This window comes from Hesperophylax consimilis, chromosome 16 (assembly GCF_061612785.1).
Source record: "Hesperophylax consimilis isolate HC1 chromosome 16, BYU_Hcon_1.0, whole genome shotgun sequence".
NCBI classification, from domain to species: Eukaryota; Metazoa; Arthropoda; class Insecta; order Trichoptera; family Limnephilidae; genus Hesperophylax; species Hesperophylax consimilis.
Genome location: NC_142851.1, coordinates 16,499,973 through 16,519,326, shown reverse-complemented (window position 1 = coordinate 16,519,326; position 19,354 = coordinate 16,499,973). Strand labels below are relative to the sequence as shown.

General features: G+C 32.7%; 1 protein-coding gene across 2 annotated transcripts in view; it reads left to right on the top strand.

Moving 5' to 3' along the window:
* Positions 1-19,354, top strand: part of LOC149416797 (uncharacterized) — a 542,858-nt gene that overhangs the window by 290,708 nt on the left and 232,796 nt on the right. Inside the window, exon 1 of one of the 2 annotated variants that reach the window (XM_089640967.1) lies at positions 9,710-10,022. The exons of the other annotated variant lie outside the window; for it this stretch is intronic. The gene's annotated coding sequence lies outside the window, so the exon portion shown is untranslated. Of the gene's footprint in view, positions 1-9,709; positions 10,023-19,354 lie in introns of those variants that run through there. 2 annotated transcript variants of the gene reach the window in all.

Here is a 19,354-nt window from a genome sequence, read left to right as displayed (position 1 = left end):
TTCTTATTTAAATAATTAATATTATTCAAATTATCTTCTATTAGATAAAGTTGATTGTCTATGACTATACAAATATACAGTTTTATTCCGAGGTTGATGAAAATTTGTATACTTGACCTTCAAAACAAGAGGAAGGCCATGATCTAAGTCTTCTTATGAAAAACTCTCTTGTGAATCCCGATCAACGCTGGGAACTTCAGCTAGTTATAACTAAAGAAATTTGCGAGACAATCCCCGTTTTGTCCACACGAAGTTCGCACAACGCCCTACATAAATACTTCAACATTGATGGGAAGGTCCGAACACTATTATAGTCACAATAATTGATACACTTTATTTTATCATTTTGACTGCTTAATTATTTATTTGCAAGTTTATGACTGGCTCAATAAATTGTACAGGTGACCTGTGTACAGAACTAATGATTATTCAAGTTTTTCAAAAAACCGTTAATTCCAAATTCTTTCATAAGTTAAAGACTATACAAAAATTGCAACGTACACGTATTTTAAAATAAGGAACTTGAGTGGAAAATATTATGGCTAAAAAAACATACTATAGTCATATAGATCAACAAACGCTGATTCTGAATATATTAGTTTTATTCCATATAATTATAAGTAGAATTGATAAATCTTGATTTAAAAACGATTAAAGCCGTAAAACACTCAAACGCCCTGTGATTGGTACACTTAAACCGCCACTTAACGGGTTGACCGGCCGCGTTTATTAAGAATGCGGACAATTTTGTGCTAAATTATGCTTCGTATACTCGCACACGGGTCACTACTGCGGTTTGCAAATTATTCTAAAAGAATCCACGTTTTTTGGAAATCTTGCAAAATATTTAGGTTGGGTTTTTTGTTTTCATGCCGACCCGAGTGGGATTGACCGACAAAAACGAGGTATGTATGACGTCACGCGTACCACGAAAGATTTCGATCGTTTTGGTGGGGTTTGAAACATGCAAACTTTGAAAATTATTTAACTATAAAATTGACATTTTTTGTAAAAACGATAAAAAAATCTGATCTTTATGTTAGTGAAGATTCATTAATATTTTATTAAATGATTTCAATCCTCATTTAAAACGTTGGTTATTTACAAAATACTAATTGATGACCTCCGTGGTCGAGGGGTAAGGCACTCATTATCGCCCTGGTAGACCACCATTTGGAATTGAAACGTTGCTTGAAGTGGCTTTAGCTGTGTTTGGTGACCAGATCTGAATAGCCTGCACTCACCCACCTTCCTTTGCCCCATCACTTTCCCCTCCCCACTACCTCCAGCCTCACAACATACCCCTGAAAAAAATTTCAGTTTGCCATACAACCTTTTCTTTGCATAAATATTTCGATTCGTCAATCCATCGAGTCGAAATAATGTCCTTTTACACATTTCGGAACCTACTTGACACTAATTAAATATCTTGGTATTTGACCTTGTTAAAGAATTTGCCATATTCAAGTTTTTTTATTAGTATATAAAACATGTGAACGTACAAAATATTATGGTGTAGATGAGTATAACAATGTTTTTTTCTTACTTGTCCTTACAAGGAAGTTTTGTGTTAAGGCGGACTAAAGTTATTTAATTAGGTGCGACTTCTCTGTAGTTTTCATTGCTCATTTTAAAGTTTTTTCATTGACTTCTTTCTGCTTGACTTTAATTCTTGCCATGTATGTAGTCTTCCGTTCGTTTTATATCTAGGGAAAGGATGTTTTGGAGTTTTGTTGCAAAATATATGTAGTCTCTTTGTCCGAATGTAGTTTTATAACTTGGAATTACTTTTATGTCGTTTTGATTACTCTTTGAAATTAATTATTTCATTGCTCTGTGCTGGCGCCAAGAGCAACTTACATAATTGAAGGTTTGAAGGTAAACGACCTGTAGCTAATCCATATTATTACATTTTAATTGTTTCTTTTGATACTGATGGTGATTTCTTTTTTATCTCCACTACAACGCAAAATAATATTTCAGAAGACAATTGCGCCAACTTTTTGCAGTTCATATTCGACCTCTGTGTCCAAAATTACACCTCATTAATCAAGTTTTTTGCTGATACATTGTGGCCAATAGTGAATCTGGCAAAATTTCTACGCGTAACATATTTTATTACAGTGGCTGGAATTGTATCTCGCAAGTGCCAAATCTATCCATATGAAATTCACAATGTCTGTCTGTTTATAAAATTCTCTGTAGAATTAAATATTACCTGATTCTGATCGATCATGAAGTTTGAGACGATGTTTTTTTTCATAGAGATCCCCTCATATTCATAGAGATATGTCATTTTTATTTTTATTTATTAATCATATTTTAGTAATTTGTACATTAAAGTTTACAAAATAACTTATTTACATATAATACCTTTTGTAAATAAGTTATTTTGTAAGCTTTAATGGATTCGTAAGTAATTTATTCTTGTTTTATGTAACAGCGTATTTGAATTAATTAATTAATTTTCTCATGCTTAAGAGGAAGCTACAAGCTTAAAATGTATTTATTCTTGTTATACCTTATACTATAGGTAATAGGCATTAAAATCGCTTGACAAACGGAGTCTAGAAACGTTACATTTCCAGCACAAAACTGGTTTTTATTTATTTTGTAAATAATTTTAAAAGAAAGCCAAAAAGTTAATCAAGTGAAACTGTCACAGATAATCTTAGCTATAATACTGTACTTTTTTTAGTTGTTTCCTTTACTCGTTCATACATAATAAAAAATATATTTTTAGTAGTTTACATTTATATTTTTTATTGAGTTTGTTTTGAATTTTTGAATGTTTGAATGTTTTGAATGTTTGAATGTTTTGAATGTTTGAATTTGTTTTTTTATTTGTATTCTCCTCAAGCGAAACGGAAGGAAAACCTTAAATTTATCTAAAGCATATTTTTGGTATTCACAAATTGGTGTACCAATTCATTATAAAGATTGATCAAAATAATGATTTAGCATTAATCTTCGCCTTAATGTAGCTCCTACAATACATCTACCAATTGGTTCAGAAATATGAATCTGGCAGAGCGTTATAATACAATATCCCTTTTTATAGTTAACTATTTTGCGTATTCGCTTTTTTTCGATAGCTTGATTTAATTGCACGTCATTGTGTTATGTCTGTGATTGTTCCGTTGTATATAATTTTGTTAGAAAAGTATGTTTGTAACAAGTTTTATATTATTTTATGTATAAATATCATCGCGTTCAAGGTCAGCATCTATTTCACGGAAAATATATCGCTACCCAAATGAAAAAAATTGCTTTATTTGATCATTATTTTCATACATAAAGATTTCATGCAGATAGTTGCCATTAGAGAAGAAATAATTTTTGGGAACGGTACTAATTCGCACAAAAATGGTAAGACCTTGAATCTAAGATCACATGAAAGCATCTGTCCATCTTTGCCGTTTCCGTCAACAAATCAACAAAAATACCCGTAAAATTTCCAATACCGATCGGTAATAAACAATTAGGTATTATAGTATTTTTATCAATCTTTGAATATGAAACAAAAAGTTGTGTTTAAAAGAATTACTTTCACAGACTTAATTAATTAATTATTTTATTATGCTTTAAAATATTAAGGCGAAGCTTAAAGCTAAATCACTATTTTGATTAATCTTTATAACGAATCGGTGTACATTATGAATACCAAAAAATATGTTTTAGATAAATTGAAGGTTAAACTATTGCTTCGCTTCAGTAGAATACAAATAATAAAATAAATTACTAAAAAAAAAAAAAAAATGTAAACTACTAAAAATAATATTTTCAATAGAAATGTATGAACGCGTAAAGGAAACAATTTTAAAAAAATACGGTATTATAACTAAGTTTTTTTGTTACAGTTTAACTTGATTAACTTTTTCGCTTTCTTATAAAATTAGTTACAAAATAAATAAAAACCATTTATTGGCTTGAAATCGAACGTTTCTAGACTCAGTTTTTCAAGCGATTTTAATTCCTATTACCTACAATAAGTAACTTCCTCTTAAGATGAATTATTTGTTACACACGACTCATCCTATGATATTTATCAGCAATATGCATAGTGTACGCGTCCGGGCCTGGTACCAATTTCATTCTGAATCCCGAGCAGTGTTGGGTACGAACCGCTGTTGTACTTGATAATATTGAATCTCGTTCCCTTTGTTATTCTTCTTCCTCTTGTGCACTCTCTTGTGGAGGTTAGCTTTAACTGCCTTACAATATCACGATCTTTGCCAGCACGAGTTCCCCACCTCTTTAAGGCAGTGACGGCTCGTGATATTGGGAGTTCAATTGGAGATAAGACGGAGAAAAAAAATCCCTCGTACGTGAAATTTTTTTGTTTTTTTCGATGTTATTTATTTTTCCCTGATTTAAAGGAGTCTAAGCAAATCAATGTACCAGAGTTTAGCAATCTAGCTTTAAGAATATGAGAATCACAATTTACACAAAACTTGTCATTTTTTAACTATTGAAGATAATATTAGCGATTCTTAAACGAATATTTGAAACAGAAAACGATAGGTCACATATGATTTTTTATGAATTTTTCATATCTTTTTCTGATTTTTCTGTTTTAAAAATATTCGTTTAAGAATCGCTTATATTGTCTTGAATAATAAGGTATTACAATTTAGGATTTTACTCATTGTTTACGCCAATAATGGATAATTGTTGATTCATAGAGAATTATTTTACTGGCAATAAATTTTGTTCCAGAACCCCGTTTTCCTCTCCTTCATATTTCTCCCCTGTGTCCGGGGTTCAGTCTAAATCCAACAGCCGTGACGCGAAGTGAACATTATTACCTATAACGCATCGCATAGCAATCCGAAAATGATCACAAACGCATCGCAATAAATAAAATTAGCTAAACGAAAACTATTGTGAAATTAGCATCCCAACAAGTGAATGTTCCTCCACCTCTGTAAGTACCTTCTACATTTATAAAACTCATTGCCAAAGTAATATATCAACATAGAATATTTGATTTGTTTATTAAAAGGTCTACAGCTTGAACACACATTAAATTATGCCAAAAATAAATGTTATTTTTTAATGTAAAAGTAACTTCTTAAATAATTAACTAATTTTAAAAACAATAACAGTACTACAAATTCGTTGTTAAAAATCTCAATTGCTGCGCACACGGTCACCCAGTAAAAACCCAAGGTTTGCTCGTCAACCGCTTTAGCACCAGTAGTATTTCGTTTGAACTATTTCTTGGAACAAAAAGTCCCATAGTCGCTGATATTCGTATCGCTCAAAATGCACTAATTTCGCCTTGCTCTTAGGCAGTTGGAATTTGAATGGCGTGGTAAACGTGGTAATGGTTTAAAAGCACCTGCTTGTATGTACCGTGTATTCCGGTTGAGTCATACTTTAATATATGGATGAACCCAGTACGTAAAATTCGTCCGTACTGAAAAGTATTGTATTCTTTCGATTACGCGTTTTACATTAATCCTTCTTATGAGATATGGTATTTTTAATTCCTGGGGACTTTATAAATATTTTTGATATTTTGTCAGTCTTCGCTGAGCTATCGACTATCAATTTCAAATTTTCATGTTTTTTTTTCTTGCTAGAGCAATCCCGATGAATTACAAAACTCACTGTAGGACGAGAAGAACTTACGTATATGGGAGTAAATATGTGCAACTTTACTTTCTTATTTCACATACAAAACAGTACACAAATAGAAAAAGGTAGATTAAGGAGAACAAACAAGAAAAATCATAAAAAGAAACAGACATGGATATACACATAAACAAGATAGGAATTTAGAAAAAGGTACTCACTAAAACATTGGTAAAAATAGATTATGGTCAATTACAAAAACAGGAGAGAGAAAGAAACAAAACAATTTACAACACGTCTAGAATTACGTATTTTCGTTTTTATATGTTTAAAAAATATATTATTTAAGGCGTTACTTTGAATTTTTGGATTATGCTGGCTGTTTTTATACATACTCGTATATGAAGAGAGTTATAGAGTGTGTAGGCAATATAGTTAAGACATTTTATTCCATATTTCGTAGTGTATGTTAGAGGAATGCGGATTTTATTGTTATTCCGATTACTGTGATTGTAGATGTCTTGATTGTAAAGTAGCTTGATGTTGGTTTTCGGGATACGATTGCTGTAATTATTTTTTTTTAAAGTCTTTCGATCTTATCACAAAGCAGTTACTGGAAGCGCTACCTTATGTTAACGAAATTTATTATTTTATTATTATTTATGTGCGGTCATGGGAATTAATTTCGTAGTTTCTCAACTCATGGTCAAATGCGTAGTCATTATGTTACCAAGGCTATCGTATAAAATAATTTAATATGTATGTGCTTCTCTTTTCTGAGAAGATAATCTCAGAATTGCTTTGGTGAAATACCACCATTCTGTATTCAGAAACGAAAAGTTGCTTTAAATGGCTTTGAAAAACAGGTTACTTGCCTTCCAATATTTCTCTACCACATTTTCTGCTCTCACCTTTCAATGAAAAATAATGCCTTTGGCGAGTAGCTGGCATGCTAACTGCTCGCGTACTTGCAGGTCAACAACCCACTAGATACAGGCATGCTAGCTAGTTATGTACATCTCTAGTTTCATGCGCGTAGCTGGCTGAGATGATCATTTGGATCGCGAAAATAACAAAACAGAGCACACACTTGTTAACTCTAGCAATGATGGCAACGCGTTCAGACATGATGCGCGTCCCCCACCACTCCCTCAACTTATCGCATGCCACTAGCATACGACAAATCCAACTCGACACATAAGGACGGTCAAAGGAAATTACGGCTCCAAAAAAGATAAAAGCATTGTCTTCAAACCAATCATGAATACCTTTAAAACCTATGTTATAAACCGGTTCAAAATAAGCCGCAAGAATTTAATTTGTGAACGCATCCCAATAGTCTGCACAAGCGCTCAAAGTTTGTTTTTCGCGCTGCCAACATTGCTAAAATTGCACCTGATTTATTGCCGGGGTGGCTACGCATGTTCGATTTTTCCCATTTTAAAATCAGAAAGTTTTCAACATGCTTATTAAAGCATCAGAAATTTATTTAAATCTGCAATTATTTTCAACGTAACATGCATAAAATATGTTTTTTAAAAAGTTCCACCGAGTTCCACTACATTTTCTCACTAAAATAAAATATCTTGTTGGTAATATAAAACCCGCTTTTCCTCCTTTTTTAATTCGAGTGCATTCTTTGCAGGTAGTCTTAGCGACCCGGCTCTAATGCAAATGAATATTAAGAGAAAATAATAACATACTAAAAAATATTATAATTATTTGATATACTTTCCTATCTCACTAAAACATAATAGAGAAATAATTTTATATTAATTATATGTTTCTATATTTTTATAAATATTAGAATATTATCCGCACCCGACCCCAACTAACCTCAATTATGTATTTAACTAAAAGATTTTCTCTGGTATTCGCCTCATAAGCATTTCTGATCACAATATCATATAAAAATATTTTTGGCGTCTTGAATTGATCATACGGCCTAGTGTGCGCCTACTAGCATGAGAGTGACTAGCAGCGACATGTATCACTGGCACGCTGTAGACCGCTACTGGCATGCTTTTGATCTAGTTACAAGCATGTGTATCTACTGCTTACCATAAATAGATAGATCCACTGGCTCCAGGCAACTAGTGGGCGGTGGTATTACATTAAAAGATGACTATATATTGGGCTTAAATCTCCGTCTTTGTTTTTTTTTTTTTTTTTATATTTACTCCACACAGGAGGCCCTGAAGAAAATAATTTCCCTCAGGGCCTATGTCATCTTTGGGGATGCTGTGTGGAGGGTCTTTTTGTGGAGAGGAAGGAGTGAACATGGGTCTTGAAGAGTCCCATGTTGTAGGAGGGAGGAAACACAGAGGCCGGCAGTTCGTTCCACAGCCGAGCTGTTGAACTTAAGAACGAATCGTAGAAGCGACCCGTTCTCATGTGACAAGTGTCAACTGTGTACAAATGTTGGGCGCGCGTTTGGCGTGTATCCCGACTACGCACCGGTGCCGAAGGGATCAATGACGCTAGTTCTTCAGAGCATCTTCCATTGTAATACCGATAGAACAAGGACAGCATACCTACCTGACGCCTGTGCTCTAAAGATTGCAGTCCGTTTGTTAAGATTGGGGAATCTATCAAACGGACCGCCCGTTTCTGCACAGAGTCAAGGGTTTTTTTCAGGTATTTTGGGGTTCCAGACCAGAGATGGCTGCCAAATTCGACAGTAGGGCGCACTTGCGATTTGTACAGGGTGAGCAGTTGTGTACTATTAAAGTATCTGCGGGCCCTGTACAGTACGCCCAGCTTCTGAGAGGCCAACTTTACTCTAGCTTCGATGGAGCCCCCGTACCTGAGCTGGTCAGAGAGAATCAAATAGAAAAACGTCTCTTGTCAGACACCCGTCTGATGTTTGTGGGTGTCTTCGAAGTCATTTGGCATTTTTGTGGTGTTTACGATTAAAAAAACAACAGAAAAAAACGCTACGTTTATCATTCTCTAGTAATAACACTTACAAGATAAAAAAAAACTGTGTTTATTTCGCTGCGTGTTGCGTTATATAGAGCAAAGAAAACAAATATACTTGGAAATTGTCCAAATAACACTGACTATGAGAGCATCAGACTACCCATTATGAAGACTAGGCTACGCAATCATTAAACACTCCCAACTGATCCCAACCGTCTGGAGTCGGTAAGACTATGACATCCCCGTTTTAGGGGCAAGCTGCGAGGCTTTAGTTAGTTTGGAAGGGAAGGAGATAGGGAAGAAAGATAAATAAGAGGAAAAGGAAAAAGAGATATAACGGAGAAAAATTAACAGGATGAAGAAAATAAATGGAATATGAGTAGGGAAAAAAAGGGGTAGAGATTTTCCGACTTTGATTTTTGTCTCACAGGCTCTAGGCATTTAACATTTACATCAAAATTGAAATCCAACCTGCATCCCATCCATCCTCAGAGCAGGTGCGGAATCAAAAAACTGTGCCCTATGGTGTTTCTATCGCCCCGGGACAGGAGTTCTCGTAGCTAGGCTGATAAAATCGTATCAGAAATATTTAATTTCTGTGGACATTCGATACGGAAAACAAAAATTTATAAATTATTATTCTTTCATTTTTCGAATGCAGATAATCAACAACCAATCTAAATCCTACACAAAACTTTTAATTAATTCTACACTCTACACTCTCTCTTTTAATTTATTCTACACTGATGAATTTTTGGTAATATATGTAGGTATAATAATGATTATCGGACACGTGTTCATGAAAATCTGAATATTTTTTAACTAAACCGAAAATTCTTTATATCGTCATGATATAGTATCAAGACAAAAACATTCTTAAATTGACGTTTTATTAATAAATTGATATTTTGTTAATTGGCCTGTTCATTTATGGCGAGGTCAAAATATGATTTCTCTGCATGCACGCTCAAAAAACGCTTTGAAGCGTATAGCGTAATGTGTCAGCACCATTAAGGTTTTAAAAAAATTGGTCACCCTACGCTGCAATTTTTTTTCCACCAATCCTCGGTGCATTCAAACTTCGAACTGCACTCGAATAACAGCCCGCGAAGGCGTCCCAAGTACCTACTCGCCCGAGTAGAATAAAATTCACTTGCCTTTATTCTGCGAATAGTAAATTTCGATTCAGTTTATCGGCGACCGCGTCGCGTAGCGGACGTCAATTTCAACTTAATTTTTCGCGAGTCTATTATTATTTGGGATTGTGTTATTTTGAACTTCTCGAGTGTAAACATTTAAGTTTCGATACGAACTGAAGCGAAGTGTATTGAGAGCTTTCTGAAAAACACTCGGAAAAGTATTTTTTTGTAGAATTACAAAAAAAACATTTATTTGTTTATTGTTTACGCTTTTGAGAGTGTATTACAATAATATTTTGGTAATAAAAACAAGTTTGATAGATTGTATCGTGTTGTTATAATAATTCGCAGTGATTTAGTTTGCTTGGGTTAAAATACTAAGTAAGTTTTCAGGACGATTTCTTGACTTTTATTAATTACTAGCTGTACCCTTACAACGCGTTGCTGTGGCACAGTCTGTCTGTGCAGATAGAGAAACAAACCCAACGTGTTGCTTTTACGTCCAACAAATAGCGCTATTTTCCAATAAAGCACATTTTTACCTGTCACAGGTGACATCTATATAATATAGGTAAAAAACGTACAGGCATATTCGAGTGTAACGTTGTGATTATTCGGATATTTAAGATTTGCATTTTTATTTTTATAAATCGATTTTGTGCATTAGTTAGAAATCAGTCTGTTAACAATGAATTGTCAGGTAACCGGATAAATCATCACAATGATAATTCATCACATCTTTAAAAAGTTATATAAAGTCATGGAAAGTGATGAAACAATTTTTTTTAACTGGGTTATGTAGGTTAGGTTAGGTTAGGTTAAAAAAAATCGTTTCTAACGACTTTATATCACTTTTTAAAAGTGTGTTGAATTATCACTGTGTTGAGTTATCATGGAACCGAATTGTCGATCAGACGGACTGCCCTCCTTCGCACAAAATCAAGTAGGTTTATCAAGTATTGTGGGGCTTCCAGCTCAGAGGTGGCCTCCAAATTCAATTTATTTATTTATTACTCTATTCAAGTATTCCATTCACTTGGTCATACCACGTCTTACTCGGGCGTACCTGACTTCCTCTACCATTTTATTTCGACTTTTTTTTTTTAAACTTCCGATTTAGTTGTCCGGGTTAAATCTTCCCCAAAGGAAAAACTTAACCCTTCCACTCACTTTTCCACAAATGATCATCTAGTCAATCAACATTATGTAAGTGCATTATATAAGCAAAATAAATACAAAACAATACAAGAACAACATGTCAAATCACCAGAGATCAAATGGGAAAATAATTCACCGACTCCAGATATTTTCATATCAGAGGGTTCGGCTCGGTAGAACTTCTAACAGGGCCTATAAATCCTACTGATCCCTCAACATAAATATTTAAAAAATCTTTTGTTATCCTACATGTATTCAAAATGACCGACTTTTGCATCTTTATATATAATTTTTTTGATAGATCTAATACGCCTAAATTTTTAATTAGAGAGCTAGGTATAATGCCAGTAGCCGAAATAATAAGCATTTTGATTTATAAGCATTAGCATTTATTAGCATTTTTTTATTTATTTTTTTTTTTATTTATTTTTTTTTATTTTTTTTAATTAGCATTTTAATTTTATAATATTCGTAGAAAAATGTAGTTGTATAATATGCCTAATATATAGTTTTATATGACGGTTTCCGTAGTTGAGTGGCAAGATTCGTTGAGTTCGCTGGCTTAAAAGGAAGCTACAATATTGCTTATATCGTAGGTAATAGGCGTTAAAATCGCTTGACAAACGGAGTCTAAAAACGTTCGACTTCAAGCAAAAAACTGTTTTTTATTTATTTTGTAAATAATTTTATAAGAAAGCAAAAAATGTAATCAAATGAAACTGTCACAGATAATCTTACCTATAAAACTGTATTTTTTAAAGTTGTTTTCTTTATGCGTTCATACATTTATTTTGAAAAAATAGTTTTTTTAGCAGTTTGCATTTATATTTTTTATTGAGTAATTTATATTTTTATTTGTATTTTTTGGTATTCATAATGTACACCAATTCGTTATAAAGATTTATCAAAATATTGATTTGGCATCAAGCTTCGCCTTAAATACCGGCGTGCGCAAGTAAATTTTATCGAATTAATTTGTGTTACCTATTTGTGGTACCATAGTACCTACCTATATTTGCGGCACATTTCAGAGTGGAAGATACTCTCAGTATCGCCCTTTGACCACACACAAGAATTAAAACTTTGCTTGAAATGGCTTTAGCCGTGTTTGGTGACCAGATCTGAATTGCCATGTACTTACCTTTCTGTTTCTCATTTCCTTTCCCTCCCCACTGCGTTCAGCCTCTCAACAATTGAGGATTCCATGATCTCACTGGCTCCAAACGGTTGGAAGCAGTTGGGACTCTTGTGCGATATTCACATTAAAAAAATATATATAAAACTTGTTAGAAAAAAATTATTTTAACATTTTCGTGAGTTTCATCCTCATTTTCTTGAAAATATATGTTTTTACCTACATTAAAAACTTTTCGAATTATTTTATAATATACCTACATATAGTGTAGTGCTAAATATACTATAAATTATAAAACATCTATAAAAATATTTACTTTTCATCAAAATCCTTTATTCCTGCTCATTCTAAACTCCAATATTTTCCTATTAGGTTGCCTGTATACCGGTCGATTCAACTCCAACCTCCTTCCCATTCTCCAAGCACGTGTTCCAAGTCCTAACAAAATAATGCTCCTGGTGTACAGGTCTCACCAGGATAGGAGTGCTCCTGGCTGGGGTGGTACAATCGTACCGTATAGTATCGTATAGTGTTTTAGATTGCATGAAATACTATACGAAGTGAGTTGTAAACAGGTTTTTTTAGCGGTGTTAATTTTAGCACCTGTTAAATATTCAATTTGATTTGAATCTATTTGCATAATTAATATGAAGCCATGATATGCAAACCTCTTTAAACATTATTTAAAATAGTTCAAGAACGTGGATATCATAAACCAAGGTTTTTGACAAATTTACTAGATTGTTACAACCCGGCTTTGCCCGAAATTTAAATTTACGATGGGAATAAAATAAACATAATAAAACGAAACCGCACAAGCGTCCCACTGCTCCCAACCGTCTGGATCCAGTGAGATACAAATAGGACATTTCTTATGTCGAATCGTACATTTCCTATGTAAATTATGTTATCAAGAAGGTGAATAATCTAATAATCTAAAGCAATGTCTTTTTTTTTATTGGCAATTTTTTTGATACATACAGGTACATATATAATTATACAAAATATAAGGCAGTAACAAAAAAAAACCACAAATGCGAAGCCTGTGCGTGTGCATTATAAGCTATGTATTCAAAACAGTGGTGGTTACATTATCTATGGTTTAAATTAAAAAAGAAATATGAATAAAGAAAAAAAATATATATAGTACATATAGTTAGTTTAATATCATTTTACTGGAGTTTTTGCGTATTTAATAAAAAAACAGTTTAAAAGAAGTTAAACTTTTTTTTTAAATTTTGATGGTAACATATAATCATATATAGGTATCATATTCGTAGTATAATTTATAGAAAAAATTCTCTCACTTCCAGATATTTTTTTACCCAGCTTTTGACAATCATTTTATACGAGTTTATGTTTTGGCACATCTTGATGGAACTCGGCAAGGAATTAAACAATTTTGGGCCTATATAGTTAATGTGTCTTTGGGCTAGCCTATTTTTGCAGTGAGGCACTGTATACACGCATATGTTGTGTCTCTGGCTAGAACGATTTGGATTATTACAGAAATTATAACGACGAGTGTATATAAATTTAAGACATTGGACACAGTAGATCCGCCTTAGTTCCATAATGTCAGTTTCCTTAAACAATTGATCGGTGGGATATGTCTTGGTCTTCTGGTGCATTATCTTAATGATAGACTTCTGAATAATTTCTAGAGGTTTCACATGGTTATTGTATGTTCCTCCCAAGGCGATTATTCCGTAGCAAATGGATGAAAGTACCTGATCGTACATTTTCTATCTAAAATGTAATATCATGAAGGTGAATAATCTAAAGCAATGTTCGATCGTACATTTCCCATGTAAAATATAATATCAAGAAGGTGAATAACCTAAAGCAATGTCCGATTTTATATTTCCTATGTAAAATATGTTATCAAGAAAGTGAATAATCTAAAGCAATGTCCAATCGAACATTTCATTGTTTTTTAACTATTTAACAACTTTTTGCCCTATCGTTTATATATATGAGACTATGACCTCAATTGTGGTCTGTTGGTAGGCTGACGGCAGGAAAGAAATGGTAAACAGGAAGGTTGGGAAGTACCTGGTTATTCAGATCTGGTTACCAAACATGGCTCATGATGGATATGACGTTGCGGGCAGATAATGGATGCGTTGTCTTATATAATGCAAATTAAAATTCGCACAAATTTCATGATGCAAGAACTCAACGTTCATTCTGCTTCAGAAAAGAGATTTCTATTTTATATCTATTTTATATCTATTTTATACTAGTATTTGCCACCCAGTTTCGCCCAAGTGTTACTCAATATATTCCATAAAGCTAGCTATACAATTAGAGGCGTAATAATATCTAGTCGAAACTTTTTCCATTATTAGAACCGGATAATTTTAGTTGGAGCGTTGGAGTACAATTATAGGTAAAAAATGAAACCTATCTTTTCGCTTCATGTCTCGTCTAAGTATAATACATCCATGGTGTTCTCATTTTTTATTGACTGTTAACAACAGGTTGTTGATAACAAAAATATTTCTAGAAGTAATCCATAATGTGCAAATAATATTTTTGTTATTGTCTCAATTGCCAATTGAGTCATTTTAGGTAAAGCTTTGGACCGCTTTATTATTATGTAAATAAAACCGGTCTGTTGACTGTTATCGTAGGTGAATTGTTATTTTGTATATATTATTTTGATTGTAGAGTATAAAGTCTATAGTAGGTATGCAAATCTGATGAATGTGTAATGAAATAGATTGAATAAGATGACTCTTTGTTGATTTGGACTATTGAACACGTAGTACAGTATCTAGAAGCCACCTGGAAATCGCAAACAAACAATTCAAAAGGTTCTCAACGCGTCAGCAAATATAAGGAAATCGGGAAACATATAAGAAAGTCAACGTCTGTGTATATACGCCGATTGCTGCGGCGAAACACATTCATTTGCTCGTGTTCCGATCAGAGAATCTAGCACAGTAGAACGAAAAAATCCTATGTCAATACGATATTGTCAAAACATGTCGTCTATGGTCAATTAGCGATATTTGCAAGCACGGTCATAATATGATTCTGTCAACATACACAACTTTTTGAAGAATTTCGTTCGATATGCAAAATAACTGACTTATTAATAAATGGAGGTGAATTAACGAAGCTCTTAGAATTGAAAAAATTCATATAAACGATTCATAGATTCGATCAATTCATCTAAGACGCGATCAATTGATTCATTTCATCATGTCGTCTATGGTCAATTAGCGATATTTGCAAGCACGGTCATAATATGATTCTGTCAACATACACAACTTTTTGAAGAATTTCGTTCGATATGCAAAATAACTGACTTATTAATAAATGGAGGTGAATTAACGAAGCTCTTAGAATTGAAAAAATTCATATAAACGATTCATAGATTCGATCAATTCATCTAAGACGCGATCAATTGATTCATTTCATCATGTCGTCTATGGTCAATTAGCGATATTTGCAAGCACGGTCATAATATGATTCTGTCAATATATACAACTTTTTGAAGAATTTCGTTCGATATGCAAAATAACTGACTTATTAATGAATGGAGGTGAATTAACGAAGCTCTTAGAATTGAAAGAATTCATATACACGATTCATAGATTCAATCAATTCATCTAAGACGCGATCATTTCATGATTCATTTCCAGCTTGAAGAAACAAAAGTTGTTAGTTATGACTAAAGACCTCATTCACTCATTAACTCGCTTTTGCATGCGGACTGTCAATGTGCATTAAATTTAATTTCAAAAATTTTACGTAACAGATGCGCCAATGTTGCCAGCTTATATTGATATCTTATTTATTGCATTATCAATATCGGTACGGCAATCAACCGTGCTCGGTAAATCAGTATAAAATCATCGGTAGTTACGCCTGTCGAACCGATATTGTAATGTTATCATATTATATTTAATTAATCTTTATCATAAATAACTTACATCCATGGATATCGGTAAAAAAGATTTTTTTTTATTTTTTTTTATTGAATAAATAGTTAATACATATCAACAAACAAGTCCTGCTAAGCCAATTGAATTGGCCTGTCAACAGGTGCTTAAAGTTTAGTTACATATACATTTTTATAAGTTATAATTTACATCTTATATCTTCAAAATCAACAATTTTTTCATACAATTTTTCATACATATTAAAATAAATATTTTTTTCCGATAGCCAATTTTTCACCGTATATTTTACCCTATTCATAGACTTACATTGCTTTATAGTGTCAGGTAATAAATTAAATATCTTCGGTATGTTGTATTTAAACGTTCTCTGTCCGTATTTATTATTAAATTTCAGAACTATTAACCCGTCATTGCGCGTGAATCTAGTACTGTATTTATGTTCTAACAATAGTAGTTACGAATTCGTTGGAATTAATTTAAATGTTTTCCTCTATTAATCCCCCATCATTAGTCACATTTAATGCATAAATTAATGCGATGATCAGTAAATCTGGTATTAAAAACACAGTTTCATTTATTATTTTATTTTCAATTACTCATTAAATATTACATTGTCTACCATATTATAATTTTCAAAATACTGAGTTTTACAACTAATTAATTATTATCCATGTAAATCTCTCACGGTACTTATTTAAGCGTAGAATTATTCATAGATTTGTATTATAGCACGACAGGAATATTGGACTTGTATTTGTTCGTTTGAGTTCTGCGTTTTGTTAATAACCATCATTTAACAATATTGTCAAACTCACTGAAGCAATAGACCGATACAGAAAATTACCCTAATTTTTTTGTCATAAAATAAGGCAGTATTTGGTACATTTGGAATTCAACAGGTTTAAATTTTATTAAATAAACAAAAATCAAGGGAGTTTTCAGGATTAATGTCTCTTTTTCTCGAATTAAAAAAATAAGTATTTCTAAGTATGCATGTTTATTACTAGCTGTACCCCGCCAAGCGTTGCTTTGGCCCAGTCTGTCTGTGCAGATAGATAAACAACAGCTCGTGTTGCTTTTACGTACAAAAGATGGCTGGCTGTTTTTCCTGTCACAGGTGACATCTTTATAATAAAAAACACACGCGTATTCGCATGTAACGTTGTGTTAAAATTTGAAAGCAATCGATGAAGAACTTTCTGATATTTAAGATTTTGAACAAATTTACATTTTTTATTTATATAAATAGATACTAATAAAATAAATTTAAAACAACTTATATACGTTTAATATACATATATAGATATTTTAAAGATATTATGAATTATTAAGCATATTACGACTAAATTATGATTACCTACTTTTTATTTACATGAACTAAAAAGTGCTGAACTAATTTGGTTTTGAAAATATCAGCGACATCTATAAACTCATTGCCCAGCCTATGTACTCTCTCCATAATAGAATTGAATGCGAACTTACTGTTGAGAAATAATAAGTTTCAACTGGTTTGTTTCAGAGGCACATGTAGTGACTACAAACTTAAAGCGTCAGGGCAGTCAATCCTTGAATTCACAATTTTATACAATAAAAAGTAGATAGTAAACTATAAATAAGTTATTGGATAAATATTTATAAACGCTCACGTTATCAAAAAATCGGATTCAAAATACAAACACAAACAGAATATTTATTTATGTTCACATCAACATTGTCCCAAAACAATTATTTATTTTTAATTAGTTATTTATGGATAGTCTAGATATGAATGCATTATTTATGCAGGTTTTACACACAAAATCATCGTGTGAGATGCGTTTAATTGCATGTTTAAAAAGTATTAATGGTCAGAGAGACAAGATGTTAAAATCCATGTATAGGTTACAGTCGCATTCCATACATTTAAACGCAGGCTGAAGGTTAAATAACCATACAAATATCAGGTAAAGAAAGGTCTTACAAAATAACTCGGAGATAACGCCAACAAGTAAATATTATTGTTACTGCCTATTCGTAAAGGAATGAAAATACTCCCCTTTTAGAAATAAAAAGTTAAAAATGTCATTTAAGATAACAAATATAATTTATAAATTCAATGTCATATTTTTTTATAATCTCTACGTTGACCAAGTCCGTGTCTTTAAATAATCTAGCTGTATATGCGTTTGATATCCGTATTAAATACACAAACAACATCTTTGCAAATATTTCCTAAATTCTTCATGCGACAAAAGGAGAGACGAATTGCCAAATTATACTTCTGTATTGGCTCATACTCGAGAGTTGATATACGTATTTTTTAAATAACAAAACAAAGAATACGTTAGACTACTCCACAGTATTTACGCATTTAATGTTGCAAAATAAAATGTCGTTTCGTAACAAATAATACTAGTACTATGACTCTTTTATGACCTTCCTTTTTAAAATGGCCTCTGTAAAACGTTATTGTGAATAAATTTAAAAAAAAACTTTTGACCGCATTAAAAGTAGTGATCCACTCCAATCTTAAATATGAAGTAGGTAAGTTAGGCTGTAAATAGTGCCCCGCGTACCGTCGGTCGACCGACGACATGGCGCTGACGAGCTGGACCGATGGTCCGATCATAGCGACTCGGGTGGCACTAGAGTTCTTCATTCATTCGCCTACATTATTACCGAAAGCAACCGACGCATGCGAACAACGTACTCGTGGCACTATTTCTAGCATAAGAGTAAGCAATAAGACTGACAATAGCCCAATTGGTAAAGACGCCAGTCCCGGTAAGATTAGAGGATCGGGGTTCGATTCTCAGTTGCGACCGTTAAGTTTTCAGTATCATTAGTCTCTTTCAAATTTTCATTGTGAATTGTTGTTATTACTACCTTGTTGCATTTGACATACATAGAATATATGCCCAAGTCACATTCATCGTAGATATTATTTTGACGTTTCATTTGATATCGATCATTTCAGCAGATTGAGATTATTTTTATAAAATAAGTAAAAATGCGACGGAGAGAAGTTGAAATGTGTAGGTGTATTTTTAGATGAGAAATCAGAAAAAAAATACTTTGAAAATATGTTTTTTAACAATTTAGATCTCGACAATAACGCCACTTATCGGGTTCAAAACTATCCTTTATTTCAAGCTGGAACCAACCATACGCATTCACAAAATTTAATTGAAATCGGTTGGGCGGTTTCGGAGATTAGCGTGTACGAACACGGTGACCCGTGATTTTTATATTTTAAGATTTCTACCATCATACTTATATATATATGTTAAATGTATGTAATCCGTCACTGTATTCAATTCCTAGGAAATGTATGTTGTTCCTAAAATCGCCCGGAAAATTGTGAAATAAATTATTTTTTACACATTTCCTAGGAAATCTATACATTTCCTAAAAAGCAATCGGATAAGTAAAACATTTAAGAAAACAATGGGTACGCGGGGATAGCGGGGCAAGGGGAGGGTATTGCATCGTCTGATCAGGCGATCACGCTAGTGCCGCGTAAACAG